The sequence below is a fragment of the Pectinophora gossypiella genome, chromosome 19 (assembly GCF_024362695.1).
Source record: "Pectinophora gossypiella chromosome 19, ilPecGoss1.1, whole genome shotgun sequence".
NCBI classification, from domain to species: Eukaryota; Metazoa; Arthropoda; class Insecta; order Lepidoptera; family Gelechiidae; genus Pectinophora; species Pectinophora gossypiella.
In genome coordinates this window covers 411202-436062 of record NC_065422.1, presented here as the reverse complement: position 1 = coordinate 436062, position 24861 = coordinate 411202, and the positions used below count along the sequence as shown (strand labels likewise).

Here is a 24861-nt window from a genome sequence, read left to right as displayed (position 1 = left end):
GTGATCGGGACCTCCCGGTGAGTATGGGAAAAATCCAAAATCTTGGAAAACTGCTCCGCATCAGGGAGACACCCTACGGCCTGGCCAAACTATAGCACCTAGAACTTTTTTAATTTCACGAGACCTATTTAAGTCTTGGTCAAATTCTATCGTGGGTGAAAAAAAATCAAAATGGCGGAAAAACAAGATGGCCGCCATACAAAAGTTTGTTTTTCCAGAAAATGTCTCGTTGGTAAAAACTGTGTATGGGGTTGTAATCGGAACATCCCGTTGACTATGGAAATTTTTGTCGATCTTGAAAAACTGCTCCGCATCAGGGAGACACCTTACGGCCTGGCGAAACTATAAAACCTGGAGCAATTTTGTTTTTGCATAACATATTTAAATCTTGGTCAAATTTTATTGCCGACGAAAAAAAATCAAAATGGCGGAATAACAAGATGGCCGCCATACAAATTTTTCATTTTTCCTGAAAATGCCTCGGGGGTAAAAATTATGTATAAGGTTGAGATCACAACGTCATGTTGAGTTTCAAAATACTTCTTGGTTTTCGATAACTGCTCCGCATCAGGGAGACACCCTACGGCCTGGCAAAACTATCGCACCTAGAACAATACTTTTTTCACAAAACCTATTTAAATCTTGGTCAAATTCTATCGTGAGTGAAAAAAAATCAAAATGGCGGAAAAACAAGATGGCCGCCATACGAAATTTGTTTTTTCATAAAATGTCTCGGTGGTAAAAATTATGTATGGGGATGTAATCGGAACGTCTTGTTGAGTATGGATATACTTCTCGATCTTGGAAAGCTGCTCCGCATCAGGGCGGCACCCTATGGCCGGCATAGCTATCGTATCTAAACCAATTTTTCTTTCACAAAATCTATTTAAATCTTGGTCAAATTTCATCACCGGTGAAAAAATATCAAAATGGCGGAAAAACAAGATGGCCGCCATAAAAAAATAACTGTGTATAGGGTTGTAATCGAAACGTCTTGTGGAGTATGGAAATACTTCTCGATCTTTAAAAGCTGCTCCGCATCAGGGCGGCACCCTACGGCCTGGCGAAACTATCGCATCTAGACCTTTTTTGTTTTCACAAAAACTATTTAAATCTTCGTCAAATTTTATCGCCGGTGAAAAAAAAAACAAAATGGCGGAAAAACAAGATGGCCGCCATACATTATTTTGTTTTTCTAGAAAATTCCTCAAGGTCAAAAAATATGTATAGGGGTGTGATCGGAACGTCATCTTGGAAAACTGCTCCGCATCAGGGAGACACCCTACGGCCTGGCAAAACTATAGCACCTAGAACTTTTTTGATTTCACGAGACCTATTTAAGTCTTGGTCAAATTCTATCGCGGTAAAAAAATGGCGGGAAAACAAGACACGCGAGCAGCTTGCTGCGAGCGAACCACGCGACATCTAGTTATAATATATATAGCTACAAACCCACTGACTCACTGACTGACTGACTGACTCACTGACAGGGTTGTTCTCCCAGAAGGAGCGTCGGGGGGTCAAAATGATGTATGGGGGGTGTGATCTGGATCTCCCGGTGAGTATGGGAAAACTTCCAGATCTTGGAAAACTGCTCCGCATCAGGGAGACACCCTACAGTCTGGCGCAACTATTATACCTAGATCAATTTTTTTTTCGCACAACCTATTTAAATCCTGGTCAAATCCAATTTCTGGTGGAAAAAAATCAAAATGGCGGAAAAACAAGATGGCCGCCATACAAAATTTTATTTTTCCAGAAAATGTCTCGGGGGTAAAAACTGTGTATGGGGATGTAATCTGAGTGTCTTGTCGAGAACGGAAAATGTTCTCAATCTTGAAAAACTGCTCCGCATCAGGGAGACACCCTACGGCCTGGCTAACCTATCGCACCTGGAACAATTATTTTTTCGCACAACGTATTTAAATCTTGGTCAAATCCAATCGCCGGTGAAAAAAAAACAAAATGGCGGAAAAACAAGATGGCCGCCATACAAATTTTTCGTTTTTCCTGAAAATGCCTCGGGGGTAAAAATGATGTATAGGGATGTGATCGGATCGTCATGTTGAGTATTGTAATACTGCTCGATCTTGAAAAACTGCTCCGCATCAGGGCGGCACCCTACGGCCTGGCAAAACTATAAAACCTGGAGCAATAATTTTTTCACGAAACCTATTTAAATCTTGGTCAAATCCAATCGCCGGTGAAAAAAAAACAAAATGGCGGAAAAACAAGATGGCCGCCATACAATTTTTTTTTTTTTCAAAAAATTCCTCACCGGTGAAAATAATGTATGGGGGTGTCATCAAAACGTCAAGTTTAATATAGAAATACTTCTCTATTTCCGAAAACTGCTCCGCATCAGGGAGACAACCTACGGCCTGGCAAAACTATAAAACCTGGAGCAATATTTTTTTCACGAAACCTATTTAAATCTTGGTCAAATCCAATCGCCGGGGAAAAAAAAACAAAATGGCGGAAAAACAAGATGGCCGCCATACAATTTTTTTTTTTCAAAAAATTCCTCACCGATGAAAATTATGTATGGGGGTGTCATCAAAACGTCAGGGAGACAACCTACGGCCTGGCAAAACTATAAAACCTGGAGCAATAATTTTTTTCACGAAACCTATTTAAATCTTGGTCAAATCCAATCGCCGGTGAAAAAAAAACAAAATGGCGGAAAAACAAGATGGCCGCCATACAATTTTTTTTTTTTTTTCAAAAAATTCCTCACCGGTGAAAATTATGTATGGGGGTGTCATCAAAACGTCAAGTTGAATATAGAAATACTTCTCTATTTCCGAAAACTGCTCCGCATCAGGGAGACAACCTACGGCCTGGCAAAACTATCACTCTCGGAACATTTTTTTTTCCACTTTACCTACGTAAATCTTGGTCAAATTTAATCGCCGGTGAAAAAAAACACAATGGCGGAAAATCAAGATGGCCGCCATACAAATTTTTCGTTTTTTCCTGAAAATGCCTCTGTGGTAAAAATGATGTATAGGGGTGTGATCGGATCGTCATGTTGAGTATTTCAATACTGCTCGATCTTGAAAAACTGCTCCGCATCAGGGAGACACCCTACGGCCTGGCAAAACTATAAAACCTGGAGCAATTTTTATTTCGCATAACATATTTAAATCTTGGTCAAATTCAATCGCTGGTGACAAAAATCAAATTGGCGGAAAAACAAGATGGCCGCCATACAAAATTTCCCTTATATAGAAAATGCCTCGGGGCTAAAAATGATGTATGGGAGGTGTGATCGGAACGTCTGTAGAGTACGGAAATACTTCCCGGTCTTCGAAAACTGCTCCTCATTACGGATCGCATCTGAAACTATTCTTTTCTGTCTGTCTAATTCTATCGCCGGTGACATGTGTGCTGTCAACTGTTGCTGGGGTATTTTTAATTTCTGCCTAAAATTCTTGTGAACCTATTCCATAAATTTTAAGCCTGTCGTTTACCCGTCAGCTGATAATATAATGACAGGTACTTCAAATAAACTTAGATAGTGTGTACTGGAATCAGCACCAATAACACATTACTCCTATTTTATAAAAAAGCTAATGGAGGACTTTCCAGGCTAGGTTCTCAAAAAAAATACAGATGGCGCTGTCCAGATTTAACATGATAAATACCTATTTTCTCATTGCTCGGGTAAATAAATATTATTCAAATGTAATGGCAAGGGTATATAGGCATATTTAAACGATCGCACATCTGTACAGCGCCATCTATTTTTTTTTGGGGACGTAGCCTGGAAAGTCCCTCATTGGTACCTATAGATCTTGTAATTATATTTGTTTTGCATTTAGACCAATAAAGACCACCAAAGGATGTTTGATGTGAAAATCTGGTCCCAAGAGGTCATAAATTAAATGCCAGTAGGTAAATTCAACTAACAATTTTGATACCACAAAAAACATTGATTGTGAGATCCTATCAGTCGAAGTGGTGCTAAACTACGTGATTACTTTTTTTTTATTTTTCAAAATAATTTTAAAAAGAAACAATTTTATTAAAAACATAATGAAAGATATATTTTTAGAAATAATTTGTTTTATTATATAATTCATACTCATACAAAATATTCCTACATTTAATTAAATAGTTGAAAGAAAACAGCAACTTAACCATGTACTCTCGGCCTATGTGGTCCAGTGGCTGACATTCCGGAGGTCCCAGGTTCAAGTCCCGGTGGGGACAAAACACAAAAATTTCTTTGTGATCCCTGGTTCATTTAGGACATGGCTGGCTGATCAAACGACATTGGCGGCTCAGCAATAACCCTGGTTGATGAGGTTGGTCATCCACTTCACAACCTACATGATAGAAGAAGAACAAGTACCTATTTATGATTTTTGAACAGACTTAATATGGTAACATATTAGTAAGTAGGTAGAGAATAAACTTAACAATAACATTAAAATATACAGTTAGGTTTTTATCTATTTAATGATTTAATAATATAAATTATAATTATAAAGTGATATAAACTCATAGTTTACCAACATCTATGAACAAAAAGAAAACCCCCGACAAAACAAAAGTACTCAATTATTATGAAAAAATTAAAAACCCTATAAAAAGCAAAAAATAACTTATCCCACATACCTATACTTGCAAGCAAACTGAGCGTGTAACATTCTTATCACACTTAACAAACATCCTGATGACCTTGAAGACCTGAACCGATTTCTACCAAACATAGCTAAGAACACTCTCGACTAATATAACTTACAAACAAAAAAAAACCGTATTAAAATTGCATCATCCGCTTGGGAGCTACGATGCCACAGACAGACACATACACATTTACACACATTCAGACACGTCAAACTTATAACACCCCATTGTTTTTGCGTTGGGGGTTAATAAATAGAACTATATACATTGCAATAACACACCTAACACAGCTTTTATGTTCACTAGATATTAATGCTTTTGAGGTGAGCTCATCCTGCAAACACATACATGGGCATCCATCAGGCATCTGAAAGCAAACATGAATGTTTTTAATAGTATATTGCACAATATGCCCGATTGTATCAATATTATTTAATGTGTAGGAATGGAATTGAAACATTGCCAACAATAAATTAAAATTAGAACAATGTTTTAATCATTATTAAGGATTGCCTTATAACAATTATGATTGACACACATATTTTTTTTAAGTACAACATAAAATACTTAATACTTTAATACCTATCTCGGAGATTGTTTTTCTATATAATACCACTCTTCACTTCTTTCCATAAGCCCATGGCCTGTGATTTTATCTTCGTGAGTGCCTTTCCAAAGATATTCCACAACTTATACAGACATAATTGTTTCCAACTGTCCGACTGGAACATTCTTCAGGAAACTTGTTATTGTTGCTTGCATCTCTTAGTATGATTATGAGTTAGTATGACAAAGTCGATCAGCATTAACACCTATAAATAAATAAGTATATAATAACAGTGTCATTTGATTGTATGTTACTTACATTGCAATTTATCAACGAACATTATCCACAAACTTTTTATCATATCGGCTCTATCCAAAACACACAATGGCTCTGGAAGTTTTTACAGTAGAATGTCGACGCTCTCGCACTACTCGATGAACTTGTAAGTTACAAATTCTAACAAAGTAGGTAGCAGAAATTATCAAGAGAACTTCTCGGCAACGAGACCATAAGATCATGTTTAGTTTTTTTTTTTGTTATTTTGTCCATAGGACAGGCAAAGGAAACATAACCCATACAGCCAAGTACTATATTAGGTACGTTAAATTCGTTAATTGGTTAAAAACAATAAACGTATTTTTATATTTTCAAATCGGTAGGCAATGGAATCCACAGGTTACACACAAAATTAAATCCACAGGTTACACAGTCATAATTATAGCCTCATCTTTTTTCTTTTTGGAAATTTTTGGCCTGGTTACATAGACCTTAAGGTTTGTGATACGAATTAACTCTTTACTCTAGCCATAGAGGCAGCCAATCAGCTCGCGACACCAAACACTTCAGGACCCCGATACAGACACCGCCGGCGTAGTCGACGATTTCCCTCATTCAGCGCTTATCGCTATCGACCCACTAGGGTCGATTAATTCTTTCAAATATTTTTCCTCTCAGACGACGCCCTGAGCCGAGGTTTGCGCCCAACTGGGCACCCTCAGGCCTGTTGTCTTAAACGTTGTATCGGGTGAGAGCCTTCAGCGCTCCCCATTTGTCCGGCCAAGTAGTTAATGCCATCTGCGGCAAATCTACAATAAGTCACGTCAAAAAAAAAGAAAAAAAAGATACGAATTAACTCAAAAAGTCCGCATAAATTTTCGAGTTATGAAACGGCTTCTTGGGACGAAGTGAAAATAGATAGTACCACTTTGTTCATTGAATGTTTATTCATATTTTATATTTATATATTTTTCCGATATGATAACACTTAAGTGAATGTTTTTCGATTACTTCTTCATTTCGTATTAAATGTATTAAGCAACTTTCCCGCCACAAACCCACGGAAAAATGAATGAAAATACTCAATCTTTGTTGCTTATTTAAAAAAGTTAAATGGTACTGAAGTGACAAAAAGCAATTAGATTTTATATAGCTTATTTATTAATTCTATTGACATGTATGCGACCAAGTGAAGTAAATAAGTACCTCAATATTTTTCGATATTGGCTGTTTGAATCTGCTTTTGCCAAAATTTCTTTGTTAGCAGTGCTGCCAGATTAGGCGATTTTTCGCCATTTAGGCTACTTCGAAGGGTGTCGGGGGACTAAAAATTGTAAATGGCGACCGGTCGCCAATTAGGCTACTTTGGAAAAAAAATTGCTATTTTAGGCTATTTTCACCTACGCTTCAGCGTTGCGTTTTAGCTGATTATTTCAATAATCGCATCGCACACCAAGACATTTGACATATCAAAATGTTTTTAGCGGGAAATTTACCTTACGTCAATGTATTGTATGATTAGAGAAAGGCTTTTGCAATTATTATTTTCTGTAACTCTGGTTCATAAATATATTGTCAATGGATACCGTATCGGGTATTAATAAACTCTCTCTGCTATTCCTGTTTATTATTCTCTAAGGCTTAGTCTTTAGCCTTGTAGAATTGGCTACTTGACAACTAAGTAGTCAAATGGGATACCTTTTCCGAACTTTCAAACCGAACGTTTTCTTTGGAGTTTCTATGGAAATGGAAATACAAACTGTAACGTCATTAATAAAAGCGGTCAAACTTAGTAGGTACTCATTGTTATTTAATTCATGACTAAAAATCGATAATAAGTCGAAAAATAAAATGAGATTTATTTTTGATCGCCTTAGACTGGCGTTTATTTGTAGATTAGCATTTACAATTTATCTTTAACCAAGTAAAGTACCCAATTTCTATTAAAAAAAAAGAAACATCAGACTATATTTGATATCTGAATCAGATACGTGTAAAAATAATATTGCTTCTCTTTATTTTGATCAGAATAATAATGGATAGAAGATGTGGTGTGCCTGGATGTAATAATAACAACAAGGGTCATTATTTATACCCAAAAACAAAGATAAAAGAAACATTATGTCTGTTATTCATGAAATTAGAAGGTAACCGAAGGGAAATCTGTACAGCGCCATCATTGAAAAATAAAAAAGGTCCTTCATTGAAAAATAAATTGAAAATAATCGCAGTTTTAGGTCACCTTTATTTTCTTTAGGCGATTTTGGGCTACATCACAAAAAAAACTTAGGCGAATTTAGGCTACTTTACGACAAATTTTCGGCGATTTGGAAGGGCCTGGACCTGGCAACACTGTTTGTTAGTCTCATGAAAAAAAAAGTAAATTCGTACCCAAACCGTTGGCGCGAAAAAGTGACAATCGTTTTTTTACTTGTATTTCAAGATTTCCAAAGGTGAGTCGATTTTGTTATTAATAATTTAACAATTATTTATAAATATTTAGGTATATGATAAGGTTTGTACCTTATCGTAAAAAAGTTAGCCATATAAACATAATTATTACAATTGTAATATCTTTAACTTTCTGTACCGATTTTCTCTTTTTCACATAATGAAAGTGAAAAAATTTAAAGGTAAGTAACCAACCTACCTACTTAAAAGCTATAATTCTTATTTTATTATATATTAGATAAACACAAATAGTACAGAAGTGGTTTGTTTACAGATGAAGCGTTCAAGCGTCGAAATTCCATCGTGCTCTACAATGCGTCGCCGTCTCGTCGACGACGAGCCTGCTGCAACCTGCATCGGTGCCGGTAAGTATTTAGATTTTAACGAGCTTAATTCCAGTTTACCAAACGATAGATTGATTTTATGATGATAAAATAGCCGCTTGACATCAGTCATGGAAAAAACTTTACTTAATAACAGGCATTAGGTACCTACCTACTTAAATCAATTGTATTGTATATAATAATGCTTATGCTGTGTGACTAGAATAGGCGATAGTTAATTACTATTAATATTTTTTTTAGATTATGTAAGTATGTTGGTAGGTATATGAAATAAGTTAACCTATGATAAATTTAGATGAGATCATAACACTATAGATAATAATAAGATTAAATCATTTTTGAATTATAACAATCCGAGTGTGATTCTGGTTTGACAGCAACCCATGTTGTTGCATAACAGTAACATCACTCATTAAATGACCCGTAATAAGTAGGTCTGTAACAAATTACCTATAATACACACAAAAGTTAACCTATGACTGTAGTATTATTACTTATTCTATGCTATACTAATACCAGTCACTCTCTTAATATTGTGTGAAAAGTTAAACCTTTCTCTAAAATCGTGAAAAAGCCAACTAAATAAGTAGGTATGTCTGTTTTATGTGTAGAAGAAGTAGCGTATTTTATCAAAAATGACAAGTTACTACAGATGGTTAAATACAACTATAACCAATCTTATAATAATATTATAATATATTAACTATCTAACTAAGAATTATAGAAATAAGTAACTAGGTAACAAAATTATTATAAAGTTGCCTACTTAATTATTATATATATTATATACTAATACAGCTATTTATAATAACAAAATTATATCAAACAAGTTATTAAGTAAGTATATAGATATAGAGATATCGAAGCTTTGAAGTATTTAGATTATCTGAAAAAAAAAAGTTTGAATGCTATAATAACATTTGTCTACAATAAACTTATTTAAATTACTGTCAAAGGGTGTATGTAGGTTTGACTATATTTTGAATTTGGTTATTTGGTTAGGGATATGGTTATATATCTTAATGACCATGTGGTGGGGACTGAAGGAAACTAATTCAACCGACTTCAAAAAAAAGGTTATCAATTTGACCCATATGTATATTGTAATGTGTGTTAAATTTTCCATATACATGCCTGTATGTTTGTCCATGCATTTCGTAGAAACTACAAATCAAATTGCAATGCTTGTTTATTAAGTATCGTCCAACATAGCAAGTTTCATCAAAATTGGCTTAGAAATTTCCAACTTATGGTTGAAAAACAGTTAAAAATTAGGAACCTTGTGTTTCGACTATACTAATAGAGGCTTAGAGCTTAAGTAAGTATGGATACTAATGGTTTGAGAGTAAATTAAAGAAAATTGGAAAATGACCAAGGGTGTGTCGGACACTACATACATTATTATTATTATTGCGTATGGCAGACAAATATCCTGCTTGGATCAAATATCCAGCTTAAGCTCCCTTAACCAAGTCTCTGCTGCATCCGTCACACAATGCAGTTCGGCTATACCACCTGGGAACCGGTGCAGAGGGCACTCGTTCACTATGTGAGATATGGTTTGGTCCGGGTGACCACATTCACAGTATGGTGACTCCTTTAAGCCCCATTTACATAGGTAATGGTTTGACTTTCCATGGTTGGTCCTACACCGGTTCAGTCGTGTCCAGATTTTTCGCTTGGAGTCAAAGCCAGGGACCCTCCGTGAGGGATCCTGAATAAGGTCCGAATTTGTGCCGTACTACATACTTACATTAAACATTTTATAATATTTGTGTTTTGGTAACGATGGTCACTGGCGTATTAATATTATTAGGGACACTCGAGTTTATACAAATAAAAAGTAATTTCAAAATTTAGATTCTAATGTATTCAACTAAATATTATTTCTTACTTTTTATTTGACAGATTTTGAAGTCCGTTTTATTTTTGAAATTACTTTTTGTGACAGCTATAAAGTAATAAGCAAAATAAAGTAACAACTTTATAATTATTTTGTTTATTACTTTACAGCTATCTAAAGATTATGGAAAACGCCGAATACAATGAGTGTCTAAAAAATACAACCCTGATACAGTAAAAATATAATGTAGGTAGGTATATATACTATGTTATACTATATTTTTAAAAGGTTAGTAAGGAAATATCTGTGTATGTAAGTATGTATACGTATCATACGTAGATACACGTCTAACGCATAAGTACGAGCGAGACAGACCATTCTAACGTAGTATTATTCTTTATTTGATGCCTATAGCTTAAGTGAAGTTCAACTCGATCGTTTTATATCTAGATACTTGAATTTCGCCATCAGAATTTTCTTTTACTAACATTCTCTGTGGACGGAACCTTAGGTGCGCGAGTCCAAATCGCACTTGCCTGGTTTTTTATTAATTTTTGACAAATATACATACCTACTTCACCTGTATTAGTCTGAAATAATCTCACACTATGATGCAACAAGATCAAAAGAAGAACAAAAACTGTGGTATTACTGTGGCGTACATACATAATATCTCGCCTATTTTGATGATGATCGGCGGGCGGCTTTGTGCGGCACGAGCTGGCGGCACTGTGTGAAAGTGCTTAAACGAATGCCATTTTAACTACTTATTAAAAAAATCAAGAGAACAATTACAAATTACCTAGGTTTATTGATCCGACTGAAATGTTATAATATGTAGATTTTTTTTTATATTAGGTAGGTAACTTAATTCTCATATAATAATTATTGCATTCCCTATAATAATATCGGTGAATAATTGTTTTATTAAAAAATAGATTGTTGGAGAATGATAATATTGATAATTGATATTTTAATTTAAGTATGTATGTAGGGTAAACTGCCTAATTATTAGCACCTTAAATGATTGGTACGGTCTAATCATTTTTTGGCACCGAATATATCAAAATGCAAGGAATATATCAAAATGTTCTTATTTTTTTTTTCTTATTAAAGTCAGTAGGGGTGTCAATAATAGGGTGTATTACCTTATCTATAATATAAAAATTAATATCTAAAATTTACTGAATCCTTAGGTCTAACACACCAAGGCTCCGATATGTATGAAGGTAATAATTCGCAATGTACGGTTATCTCAGCATGCGCTTCCATTTATTCTGTGTTCCATAATCGCGCATCTTTCACTACTGCCGAAATTGATAAAATTCTAAAAATGGGGGATACACTTTACATGCAGTTAAAATATCTACTTCAGAGGGGTGTCAGTTATTTTATGCCAGATGAATTACCCAATGAGCTTCGCGTCGGGGATAACGTCGCACATATAGTTAGTATGGAGGACAACTGGATCATTTCTAATACGTATCCTACAACTCCCGCGAATAAAGACATAGGTTTATTAACGTTAAAGAATATACTGGACAACAGAGTGTTTTTTAACACTAATGACTATACTGTCGATTCGCAATTCGCTTATAATGTGAACAATTCAAATCACAACGACAGTACCGATAGCATATTGTTTACGGGTCAGGGTTATACTTTTAGTTTTTGGCGGTTTAATGGTGAATATTATTTCTTTAACAGCCATGCAGTTAACAGCAAAAACATTAATATAGGAACGGGTAAGCCAGAGGATGGTCCTTACGTAGCACGTTTATTTAAATGTAATTCAACCGAAGCGCTAGCCAAACTTTTGCTCGCGAATGAAGTTTACGACGGATCCGAATACTCATTAACCCGATTAAGAGTATTAAATGACGACCTTATATGGCAAAACGAAACGCAGGTTAGTTCCGAAACGTCACAGTCCATTTTAGTAGATTTGATATCATCACCATTACTGAATGAGAATCAAACTTTAGATTCGATTTTGATGAACTATCAGTCAACCCTGGCCCCGTGTAAAACCTCTGTGCAAAATTTTGATATTAGTAAATTGGAAGTTGATTCAAATCCGGTAGATGTATATGACACTACAAGTGATTTAAAACTGACAATTTTAAAACCAGTTGTCCTATTAGAAAGAATTAGTAATCAAGGCGAAAACCAATGCGTTAAAAATAAAGGTGGCCGACCCAAAAAACAGAAACGCGGACCAAAACCAAGTAAAGGAAACGCGCATCGTGAAGCTGTAACCAAATATACAAAGAATAACCCGGCTGTTAATCGCGAGGCAGTTCAACGGTATAACGAACGTAATCCAGACGTTCATCGTGCGGCCGTTCAACGTTATAACGAGAACAACCCAGACGTTCATCGTGCGGCCGTTCAGCGTTATAACGAGAACAACCCAGACGTTCATCGCGCGGCCGTTCAACGTTATAACGAGAACAACCCAGACGTTCATCGCGGGGCCGTTCAACGTTATAACGAGAACAACCCAGACGTTAATCGCGCGGCCGTTCAACGTTATAACGAGAACAACCCAGACGTTCATCGCGCGGCCGTTCAACGTTATTCCGAGCTCCACCCCGAAATTAACAAAAAAGCAGCACAAAGATATACAGAAAATAGTCGTAACATAGAAACGCCGCTGAGATATTCAAAAAATTTAATAGGTGAAAAACAGGGACACGATCTTAATATTATTAGATTATATAATTTAAAAAATACGTCGCTTCTGTCTGATAAGACATATAGATGTCCAAATTGTAATGCTCCATTGTTCGAAGAAGAGAAAACTCGTCGACAATGGTGTTGTCATTCAGGAGATTATAACGTTCAAAATTTTCTCCCATTAAATGAAGAATTTTATTCAAATTCAGCTTTTTTAAATAGACCACGCGCTTACAATAATATTTTTGCATTTTCGGCATTAGGTGTTTCCCACGGTTACCATCATCCAGAAGGTATATCTTTTCTAAAAATTCAAGGACGTATTTACCACCGTATCTTTGATTTGTCTTACAATGAAAGTCCTAATAATATTAATTTTTACATAAATGACAGTAGCGAAAGAGAGAGTTTAGCTGGCGAATTAAGTTTAGATAAAACGGTAGTTCGAATGATTACAGGTTTCATGCACACAGTTAATCCGTACATAAATTGTTTTAGAAGGTTAAGTTTAGAGGTATCATCAGAAGCTTTCTTGAAGTTCGAAAAAACTACTCGTGCGACTCACGGTAACATCCTCGGAGATCAACCTATTGGTCAAGAAATTGCCGCAATTATTAGTACAGACCGCGAAGAATTTTCTCCACGCTGTATTGTAGTTAAAAAGATAGCAGACGGTAGGCCTCGAACAATAGATATAATGGATTCCTTATACGAGACTTTCCAGTATCCTCTCTTATATCCTCACGGAAATACTGGTTGGCATCCAGATATGAGAGATAATAAGGGCAATAAGCTTAATCAGGTTAAATATGTCCGTTGTTTACTTTTATCCGAATCGCGATTTAGCATATTTGGTCGTTTATCTGAAGAGTGGTTAGTCGATATGTTTTGTAGAGTTTTAGAAGAACGCTTGCGGTTTTTGAAAAATAGCCAAACAAAACAACAAAACAGGCTAAGAGTAGCTCCACTCCAAGAATTAATTAATGACGAGTTTATTTTAGGAGAAGGTGGAGTAGAACCTGGTAAAATTTATTTACCTAGCTCATTCACAGGGGGTCCACGGTACATGAAAAAGAAATACCTGGATGCTATAGCAATGGTAAACAGGTTAGGTCCACCATCATATTTTTTAACTTTAACATGTAACCCCAACTGGCCTGAAATAAAAAATTCAACATTATCAGGTCGATCAAAAGACCCCCTTACTTGTGCTCGAGTTTTCAACTTAAAACTCGGAGAGTTATTAAAAGATTTAAAATCGGGTAAATGGTTCGGAAAAATTGTTTATATAATGCATGTTATAGAGTTCCAAAAAAGAGGACTACCACACGCGCATATTGCTTTTAGAGTGGAAGGTGGTGGACCAGTAGAAAGTCTGGATATTGATAAGTTTGTTCGAGCTACCATACCCGATCCAGCACAAACTTTATTATACAAAGTTGTCATGGATCACATGATACACGGTCCATGCGGCCCTCCTTACCGAACTAATTTGCCGTGTTGGAATAGTGAGAAAAAAAACTGTTTAAAATATTTTCCAAAAAAAGAAACACCAGTCACCTTCAGTGACGATAGAGGTTTTATACATTTACGTCGCAATAGTAAAAATCAGGCGATTATTAAATATCGCGGCAGAGACGTAATAGTTAATGATTTGTGGGTCGTTCCTTATAATCCTGCTCTTCTCCTAAAATATGATGCTCACATAAATTTAGAAGTGTCCACACAGCGTGCTATAATTAAGTATTTATTTAAATATATGACAAAAGGACCTGATGAAGCCCGTATTGCCGTTGTTGATGAAGAACATCGTGAGGATGAAATCGAACAATATGTCACTAAGCGATATATTAGTTCTAGCGAAGCAGCGTGGCGTGTTCTCGAATTTGATATTGTAGCTAGGAACCCTACGGTAAAAATGTTAACAGTACATTTGCCCGATCAAAATTCGGTATTTTTTAAGCCTGGCCACGCGAACGAGGCAGTTAATAATGCAGGTTCAGATCTTTTAGACTATTTCAGTAGGCCTTTAACTGAGGAGTTTGATCGGGTATCCTACTTAGACTTTTTTGAAAATTATAACATTCATGCGAAAGATCCATGTTTAAAGACAGTTCAGGCGGTGCAAATGCAAAACGGCAAATTTCTTACGCGGAGAATGCGGGGTGAGCTCGTCGCGCGTCTATTTTGGGTCGCGCCGAACAGAGGTGAACAGTTCTTTTTAAGACTTCTTTTAAGTGTTTACCCTTGTCGTAGTTTCGCGGATTTACTTCAAATTGGAGGTCCAAATTGCACAACTTTTCAAGAAGCTGCCAAATTCGTAGGACTTGCGGACGACGCAGTCGAATATGAACGGGCTATGGAAGAAGCTTCCACTTTTTTAACCGGACCACGACTTCGTAGCTTTTTTGTAACGCTGGCTGTTAATGGTGCCTCAGTGGCGTCACTGTGGAACACGTATAAACGTCAATTGGCCGAAGATTTCCTTTACAGGGTGCCAGATGACGAAGAAAACGCGTTTAACATGTGCCTCATTCAAATAGATAGAATGCTACGCAGACACGGAACTTCGTTAATAGAACAAGGTTTGCCGGAAGTAGTTTACAGGTCAACGGAGTTGGATAGGGAACGCACTGAATATGATTTAGATAGTTTGAAATCATACGTAGAAGAGTGGTTGCCACAGTTATCTCCCGATCAACGTGCCGTATTCGATTACGTGGAAAAGCTTTGCGTTGATAGTGTTTACCGAGAATCCAACAACTGTGCGATTTTTATCGATGGCCCCGCCGGCACCGGAAAAACGCTTTTATTAAAGGTCATAACTGCATATATCCGCGGTAACCTTAAAGGTATAGTTTTAACCTGTGCATCGTCTGCAATTGCTGCTCAAAATTACACAAACGGAATGACGGCTCATTCCTTGTTTAGATTTCCTTTACATCTATTAGATGATAGCGGATACTGGAACATCTCAAATGGTACTCAAAGAGCTGAATTGATTTACAATTCTAATCTCATTGTGTATGATGAAGCGCCGATGGCTCATAAATACCTTATAAATTTATTAAATAGGTCATTGCAGGATTTGATGAGGTCAGACAAAATTTTTGGTTCTAAAATAATTATTTTTGCAGGAGATTTTCGTCAAATTCCTCCTGTAGTCCCAGAAGCACGAACGAATTTTGATATATTAAACGCGTCACTAAAAACTTCTCCTATTTGGAAACAGTTGAAAAAATTTAGTTTGGTAACTTCACAGAGATGTAAGGATGACGCACAGTATGCAGAATTTCTTTTAAAACTGGGTTCAAATTCATTACCTACTCATAGGTTAGAAACAAATAATAATGATTTGCAATTAGTCCAACTTGAATCCATTGATTATGTTACTGAATTAGAAGATTTAATTGATTTTGTATTTCCAGAAGTTACCCTTACTGAGCCAGGCGTATGCTCCTTCAGAGCGATTCTATGCACCCGTAACGATGCAGTTAGAGAAATTAATGCCGTTATTTTAGACAAACTACCAGGAGAAGTATTACATTTTTATGCCATAGACAAAGTTTTAAGCGACAACGCTGATCAAGTATATTTTAGTCCTGAATTTTTACATACACTTCGACCACAAGGTGTTCCAGATTTCGACTTACAATTAAAATTAGAATGTGTTTGTGTAATCACGCGTAATCTTAGTTTCGCGGACGGCTTAGTAAATGGCACCAAAGTAATAGTCGTTGAAACATCTCCATATATTATTAAAGTTCGGAAACAAGGTGAACTAGGAGATTATTTGATCCCTCGAATTCTTTTTAAAGCGCCTATAGAACATAACAGCCCTTACGAGATGTGTCGCCGTCAATTCCCATTGCAGGTGTGTTATGCAATGACCATTCACAAGAGCCAGGGTCAAACGATTAGTCGCGTTGGGGTCGATCTTAGATCTGACATGTTTAGTCACGGTCAACTGTATGTAGCTTTAGGTCGCGTTCGCGAAAGACGTGACATAAAAGTACTACTACCCAGGCACCGAATCTTAAATGACCAACCTTTCTCGAATAACGTTATCATATCAGAACTTTTAAGTTTAACGTAACTTTATTAGGGTGGCATTTCTTGAAAAGACTGAACAGTTCATCTCTGTTATTAAGCTTATTGGGTTTTTTTAGATCGGTTAAATCATGTGCTGAAATTATCGTATATTGCGAATTATTTATTATTATTTATATTCATTCTATCTTGTTTTTTCTTCTTTTCGTATAATTTAACGATAAAACTGACTTTAACAAGCTTGCACTCGATTTGATGATGGTTACATTGAATTTCAAAGCTAGGTTTACCATTTTATTAGTCACAATCACTGAATTAAAATGTGTGTTAATCAATTGGCAATGTGTGCATGCCCTTCCCAGCCGTTAACGCTGTGGAAGCTCATCTTTAGGGGACGAGAGAACGGGCGTGAAGTGAACTGGCAGGATGAACACTTGGCTGCGGGTGCGACCGGTGCATGGGAGTGAAGTGGAGCTGGCTGGAAGATGGAGGCAGGTATCACTCGATTGCTTTAGCTGAGTTCCACTCAGATCAAGTAAGCTGTCATATGGATGAATGTCGCAGGTTGGAATGATCCGGAGTAGAACTGTCGGTGTCGTTCCCATCGTCGTAGGCATTTTCGGTGGATTTTGTAGGTCGTTCAACAATGGTTGCGTGAGTTTTAGCTGTCAAGCTGCTATGCCGTGCTAGCCGATTCTTGCGATCTGGGATACAAGGGATGGACGTATCCTGTGGAATGATCGTGTCAGTGAAGGTTTGAATGTCGCTTAGGACTGGAAAGGAGGGAGTACGGAAACTGTAATCAGTATTCAGGATCTCGCTGTACATGGACAATGTTTAGTTTAGGTGTATTAAAGTGGTAATTGTTCGAAGTTATTTGAAAATAATTCTGTTTCAGTGTTTAAGCGCTAAAACTGTTTGTTTTTTGTAAGCAAACGTATGATTTATTGATGTTCATTTTTTACTTTATAACGCTATACAAATGATTTTGTTACCAAATTTAAGTGCGTATATAAACAATAAATGAATACTAAAATATTTCGATGAAGACACCAATGATGTTTATTGATACATTTTTCTCCTAAGTGTTACTTTCTCAACTTAAAGCAATAAGTTATGCAGTAATTATACTTCTACGAGTATATTTAAACAAATCATCATTCAAAAGCATTTTACCCAATACCTAACTTACATTAAGTAAAATTTATCTTTGTCATTTCAGTGACTTATTTTTTTATCATTCACTAAGCAGTAAGCAAAATATATTTACTAAAATAATAAAAAAAATACGATATTCATGGTAAGTTGGATTAGCTATTTTATAATACAAACGACTTGATATTTTCATTCATTAATTCAGGAAAATAAATGTACAATGAAAAATAAGTTTTTATAACCGATTAAATTTGTGTAATGTGTAGTTTTACTCATCAATATAGTAAAAAAATATAATTTGCATTAAAATTGTACTAAAGAATATTTTATACTAGCGTATATTAGTAACTTAAGTTAGAATTAAGTAAACAAACAAAAAAAATATAAATATAAGGAACAAAAAAAAAGGAAGGCCTTAAAATAATAAATATAAGGAAGAAAGAAAACTCCGGATCCGGATCTGTTTACTCATCATCAAGGAAACTTTAAGAAATAACATTACTTCAAATGTCTGCTCGAAGAAAGATTCAGAAACTTAAACAATTGCCAAGCTGGAAATCGATTAATGAGTACACATAAACGCTACATAGTAAAACTCGCGTGTCCTGTGATGGATACAGTATATTATACATTAGCATTCAATGGTGTATGAATCGTCATCGTCATTGTGTCAGCAAAGACGCATCATCAATTGCACAGATTTGTGGCTACAAATATATAAATGAAAAGTGTTATTTAGAACATTATTTATTGTGTTGTGCAATAAAATAAGTCAGTAATTACCTGTATCCGGCAGTGCGAACAATTTCATTCATAAACATGGGTAAATATGACGACTGTCAGATGGGCTAAACATGAAAAAAAGTCCTTAAACAAAATCCCATTGTTTCGCTATTGTGTTTGAAAATCTAAGCCACAGGAGGATATTAAGTACACCATGCTTTACCTTTAATGGCGTATGTAAAAATAATTAAGCCTATAATCAACAAAGAATGTTCTATACCATCTTAAGCAAATTCAAAAACAAATTTGATCATGTTAATTTCTGGCCTCCCACAAGCGGGTCTCACCAGTATTGACAGAAGAATGATCACTCATCGATACAAAACATACATAAAGTAATTAATACATGTATACAGGCTAAATAAAGTGAAATTGCTAGAAAATACCTGCTACTTGGAAAAACAACAATTGGAGAAGAAAGCACTACCTAACAACGTGGAACTTTGATATTCAAATTTTCAAATAAAATATGGCTAAAACAAAAAAAAAATACTTAAAAATTGAAAGGTAAAAGAAAACGCCTTTATTTAAAAAAATAGAAAGCGAGTCATATTTTATATATTCTGGTAAAATTGTACAGTTTTAAATGTTACCAAATACACCAAATGTTATTAGAAATGAAAGTAACTGCAAATAGTTTAATTCATATGTGTACAGTCATAACCAACAAACTACCTACGTAATATTTTAAGATAATAGTTTTTTTAAAGTCTACATTCGTTATTTATTTACTTATAATGACGTAAATAACAAACAAATATGCTTGTTATTAATTTGCATACACCTACAGTAAATCCAACTTACCATGAATATACATACAATAATATATAATATAATATACATAGTAAGTGCAGAATAAAAACTTAGGGATTGAATGGTTTTATGTTTTCCAGTGGATCTGGTTAGAGCTATGTCACGCTAAATTGTGTTCTTTGCATTTCTTCTTACAATACTTTTCAATAGAACACTGTTTCGCATGAGACGGTTCCTCAAAAAACATAATATCGTGTATGAGCTAAACAAAAACTTAGGTTTTATATGGTTTTATGTTTTCCAGTGGATCTGGTTAGAGCTATGTCACGCTAAATTGTGTTCTTTGCATTTCTTCTTACAATACTTTTCAATAGAACACTGTTTCGCATGAGACGGTTCCTCAAAAAACATAATATCGTGTATGAGCTAAACTAAAACTTAGGTTTTATATGGTTTTATGTTTTCCAGTGGATCTGGTTAGAGCTATGTCACGCTAAATGGTGTTTTTTGCATTTCTTCTTACAATACTTTTCAATAGAACACTGTTTCGCATGAGACGGTTCCTCAAAAAACATAATATCGTGTATGAGCTAAACTAAAACTTAGGGTTTTACATGGTTTTATGTTTTCCAGTGGATCTGGTTAGAGCTATGTCACGCTAAATGGCGTTCTTTGCATTTCTTCTTACAATACTTTTCAATAGAACACTGTTTCGCATGAGACGGTTCCTCAAAAAACATAATATCGTGTATGAGCTAAACAAAAACTTAGGTTTTATATGGTTTTATGTTTTCCAGTGGATCTGGTTAGAGCTATGTCACGCTAAATGGTGTTCTTTGCATTTCTTCTTACAATACTTTTCAATAGAACACTGTTTCGCATGAGACGGTTCCTCAAAAAACATAATATCGTGTATGAGCTAAACAAAAACTTAGGTATTATATGGTTTTATGTTTTCCAGTGGGTCTGGTTAGAGCTATGTCACGCTAAATGGTGTTCTTTGCATTTCTTCTTACAATACTTTTCAATAGAACACTGTTTCGCATGAGACGGTTCCTCAAAAAACATAATATCGTGTATGAGCTAAACAAAAACTTAGGTTTTATATGGTTTTATGTTTTCCAGTGGATCTGGTTAGAGCTATGTCACGCTAAATGGTGTTCTTTGCATTTCTTCTTACAATACTTTTCAATAGAACACTGTTTCGCATGAGACGGTTCCTCAAAAAACATAGTATCGTGTATGAGCTAAACTAAAACTTAGGTTTTACATGGTTTTATGTTTTCCAGTGGATCTGGTTAGAGCTATGTCACGCTAAATTGTGTTCTTTGCATTTCTTCTTACAATACTTTTCAATAGAACACTGTTTCGCATGAGACGGTTCCTCAAAAAACATAATATCATGTATGAGCTAAACTAAAACTTAGGTTTTATATGGTTTTATGTTTTCCAGTGGATCTGGTTAGAGCCATGTCATGCTAAATGGTGTTTTCTGTATTTCTTCTTGCAATACTTTTCAATAGAACACTGTTTGGCATGAGACGGTTCCTCAAAAAACATAATATCGTGTATGAGCTAAACTAAAACTTAGGTTTTATATGGTTTTATGTTTTCCAGTGGATCTGGTTAGAGCTATGTCACGCTAAATTGTGTTCTTTGCATTTCTTCTTACAATACTTTTCAATAGAACACTGTTTCGCATGAGACGGTTCCTCAAAAAACATAATATCGTGTATGAGCTAAACTAAAACTTAGGTTTTATATGGTTTTATGTTTTCCAGTGGATCTGGTTAGAGCTATGTCACGCTAAATTGTGTTCTTTGCATTTCTTTTTACAATACTTTTCAATAGAACACTGTTTGGCATGAGACGGTTCCTCAAAAAACATAATATCGTGTATGAGCTAAATAAAAACTTAGGTTTTATATGGTTTTATGTTTTCCAGTGGATCTGGTTAGAGCTATGTCACGCTAAATGGCGTTCTTTGCATTTCTTCTTACAATACTTTTCAATAGAACACTGTTTCGCATGAGACGGTTCCTCAAAAAACATAATATCGTGTATGAGCTAAACAAAAACTTAGGTTTTATATGGTTTTATGTTTTCCAGTGGATCTGGTTAGAGCTATGTCACGCTTAATTGTGTTCTTTGCATTTCTTCTTACAATACTTTTCAATAGAACACTGTTTCGCATGAGACAGTTCCTCAAAAAACATAATATCGTGTATGAGCTAAACTAAAACTTAGGTTTTACATGGTTTTATGTTTTCCAGTGGATCTGGTTAGAGCTATGTCACGCTAAATTGTGTTCTTTGCATTTCTTCTTACAATACTTTTCAATAGAACACTGTTTCGCATGAGACGGTTCCTCAAAAAACATAATATCATGTATGAGCTAAACTAAAACTTAGGTTTTATATGGTTTTATGTTTTCCAGTGGATCTGGTTAGAGCCATGTCATGCTAAATGGTGTTTTCTGTATTTCTTCTTGCAATACTTTTCAATAGAACACTGTTTCGCATGACACGGTTCCTCAAAAAACATAATATCGTGTATGAGCTAAACTAAAACTTAGGTTTTATATGGTTTTATGTTTTCCAGTGGATCTGGTTAGAGCTATGTCACGCTAAATTGTGTTCTTTGCATTTCTTCTTACAATACTTTTCAATAGAACACTGTTTCGCATGAGACGGTTCCTCAAAAAACATAATATCGTGTATGAGCTAAACTAAAACTTAGGGTTTATGTGGTTTTATGTTTTCCAGTGGATCTGGTTAGAGCCATGTCATGCTAAATGGTGTTTTCTGTATTTCTTCTTGCAATACTTTTCAATAGAACACTGTTTCGCATGACACGGTTCCTCAAAAAACATAATATCGTGTATGAGCTAAACTAAAACTTAGGGTTTATGTGGTTTTATGTTTTCCAGTGGATCTGGTTAGAGCCATGTCATGCTAAATGGTGTTTTCTGTATTTCTTCTTGCAATACTTTTCAATAGAACACTGTTTCGCATGACACGGTTCCTCAAAAAACATAATATCGTGTATGAGCTAAACTAAAACTTAGGTTTTATATGGTTTTATGTTTTCCAGTGGGTCTGGTTAGAGCTATGTCACGCTAAATGGTGTTCTTTGCATTTCTTCTTACAATACTTTTCAATAGAACACTGTTTCGCATGAGACGGTTCCTCAAAAAACATAATATCGTGTATGAGCTAAACAAAAACTTAGGTTTTATATGGTTTTATGTTTTCCAGTGGATCTGGTTAGAGCTATGTCACGCTAAATGGTGTTCTTTGCATTTCTTCTTACAATACTTTTCAATAGAACACTGTTTCGCATGAGACGGTTCCTCAAAAAACATAGTATCGTGTATGAGCTAAACTAAAACTTAGGTTTTACATGGTTTTATGTTTTCCAGTGGATCTGGTTAGAGCTATGTCACGCTAAATTGTGTTCTTTGCATTTCTTCTTACAATACTTTTCAATAGAACACTGTTTCGCATGAGACGGTTCCTCAAAAAACATAATATCATGTATGAGCTAAACTAAAACTTAGGTTTTATATGGTTTTATGTTTTCCAGTGGATCTGGTTAGAGCCATGTCATGCTAAATGGTGTTTTCTGTATTTCTTCTTGCAATACTTTTCAATAGAACACTGTTTGGCATGAGACGGTTCCTCAAAAAACATAATATCGTGTATGAGCTAAACTAAAACTTAGGTTTTATATGGTTTTATGTTTTCCAGTGGATCTGGTTAGAGCTATGTCACGCTAAATTGTGTTCTTTGCATTTCTTCTTACAATACTTTTCAATAGAACACTGTTTCGCATGAGACGGTTCCTCAAAAAACATAATATCGTGTATGAGCTAAACTAAAACTTAGGTTTTATATGGTTTTATGTTTTCCAGTGGATCTGGTTAGAGCTATGTCACGCTAAATGGCGTTCTTTGCATTTCTTCTTACAATACTTTTCAATAGAACACTGTTTCGCATGAGACGGTTCCTCAAAAAACATAATATCGTGTATGAGCTAAACAAAAACTTAGGTTTTATATGGTTTTATGTTTTCCAGTGGATCTGGTTAGAGCTATGTCACGCTTAATTGTGTTCTTTGCATTTCTTCTTACAATACTTTTCAATAGAACACTGTTTCGCATGAGACAGTTCCTCAAAAAACATAATATCGTGTATGAGCTAAACTAAAACTTAGGTTTTACATGGTTTTATGTTTTCCAGTGGATCTGGTTAGAGCTATGTCACGCTAAATTGTGTTCTTTGCATTTCTTCTTACAATACTTTTCAATAGAACACTGTTTCGCATGAGACGGTTCCTCAAAAAACATAATATCATGTATGAGCTAAACTAAAACTTAGGTTTTATATGGTTTTATGTTTTCCAGTGGATCTGGTTAGAGCCATGTCATGCTAAATGGTGTTTTCTGTATTTCTTCTTGCAATACTTTTCAATAGAACACTGTTTCGCATGACACGGTTCCTCAAAAAACATAATATCGTGTATGAGCTAAACTAAAACTTAGGTTTTATATGGTTTTATGTTTTCCAGTGGATCTGGTTAGAGCTATGTCACGCTAAATTGTGTTCTTTGCATTTCTTCTTACAATACTTTTCAATAGAACACTGTTTCGCATGAGACGGTTCCTCAAAAAACATAATATCGTGTATGAGCTAAACTAAAACTTAGGGTTTATGTGGTTTTATGTTTTCCAGTGGATCTGGTTAGAGCCATGTCATGCTAAATGGTGTTTTCTGTATTTCTTCTTGCAATACTTTTCAATAGAACACTGTTTCGCATGACACGGTTCCTCAAAAAACATAATATCGTGTATGAGCTAAACTAAAACTTAGGGTTTATGTGGTTTTATGTTTTCCAGTGGATCTGGTTAGAGCCATGTCATGCTAAATGGTGTTTTCTGTATTTCTTCTTGCAATACTTTTCAATAGAACACTGTTTCGCATGACACGGTTCCTCAAAAAAGATAATATCGTGTATGAGCTAAACTAAAACTTAGGTTTTACATGGTTTTATGTTTTCCAGTGGATCTGGTTAGAGCTATGTCACGCTAAATGGTGTTTTTTGCATTTCTTCTTACAATACTTTTCAATAGAACACTGTTTCGCATGACACGGTTCCTCAAAAAACATAATATCGTATATGAGCTAAACTAAAACTTAGGGTTTTACATGGTTTTATGTTTTCCAGTGGATCTGGTTAGAGCTATGTCACGCTAAATTGTGTTCTTTGCATTTCTTCTTACAATACTTTTCAATAGAACACTGTTTCGCATGACACGGTTCCTCAAAAAACATAATATCGTGTAT

General features: G+C 35.2%; 1 protein-coding gene and 1 long non-coding RNA gene across 8 annotated transcripts in view; one reads left to right on the top strand and one right to left on the bottom strand.

The window, feature by feature from the left end:
* Positions 1–24861, bottom strand: part of LOC126375467 (uncharacterized) — a 442481-nt gene that overhangs the window by 281730 nt on the left and 135890 nt on the right. The gene's annotated exons all lie outside the window — the stretch shown is intronic.
* Positions 20660–23184, top strand: LOC126375611 (uncharacterized). Its single transcript, XR_007567622.1, has 3 exons — positions 20660–20779; positions 21436–21599; positions 22584–23184. It is a non-coding gene; the product is annotated as an uncharacterized LOC126375611 (long non-coding RNA).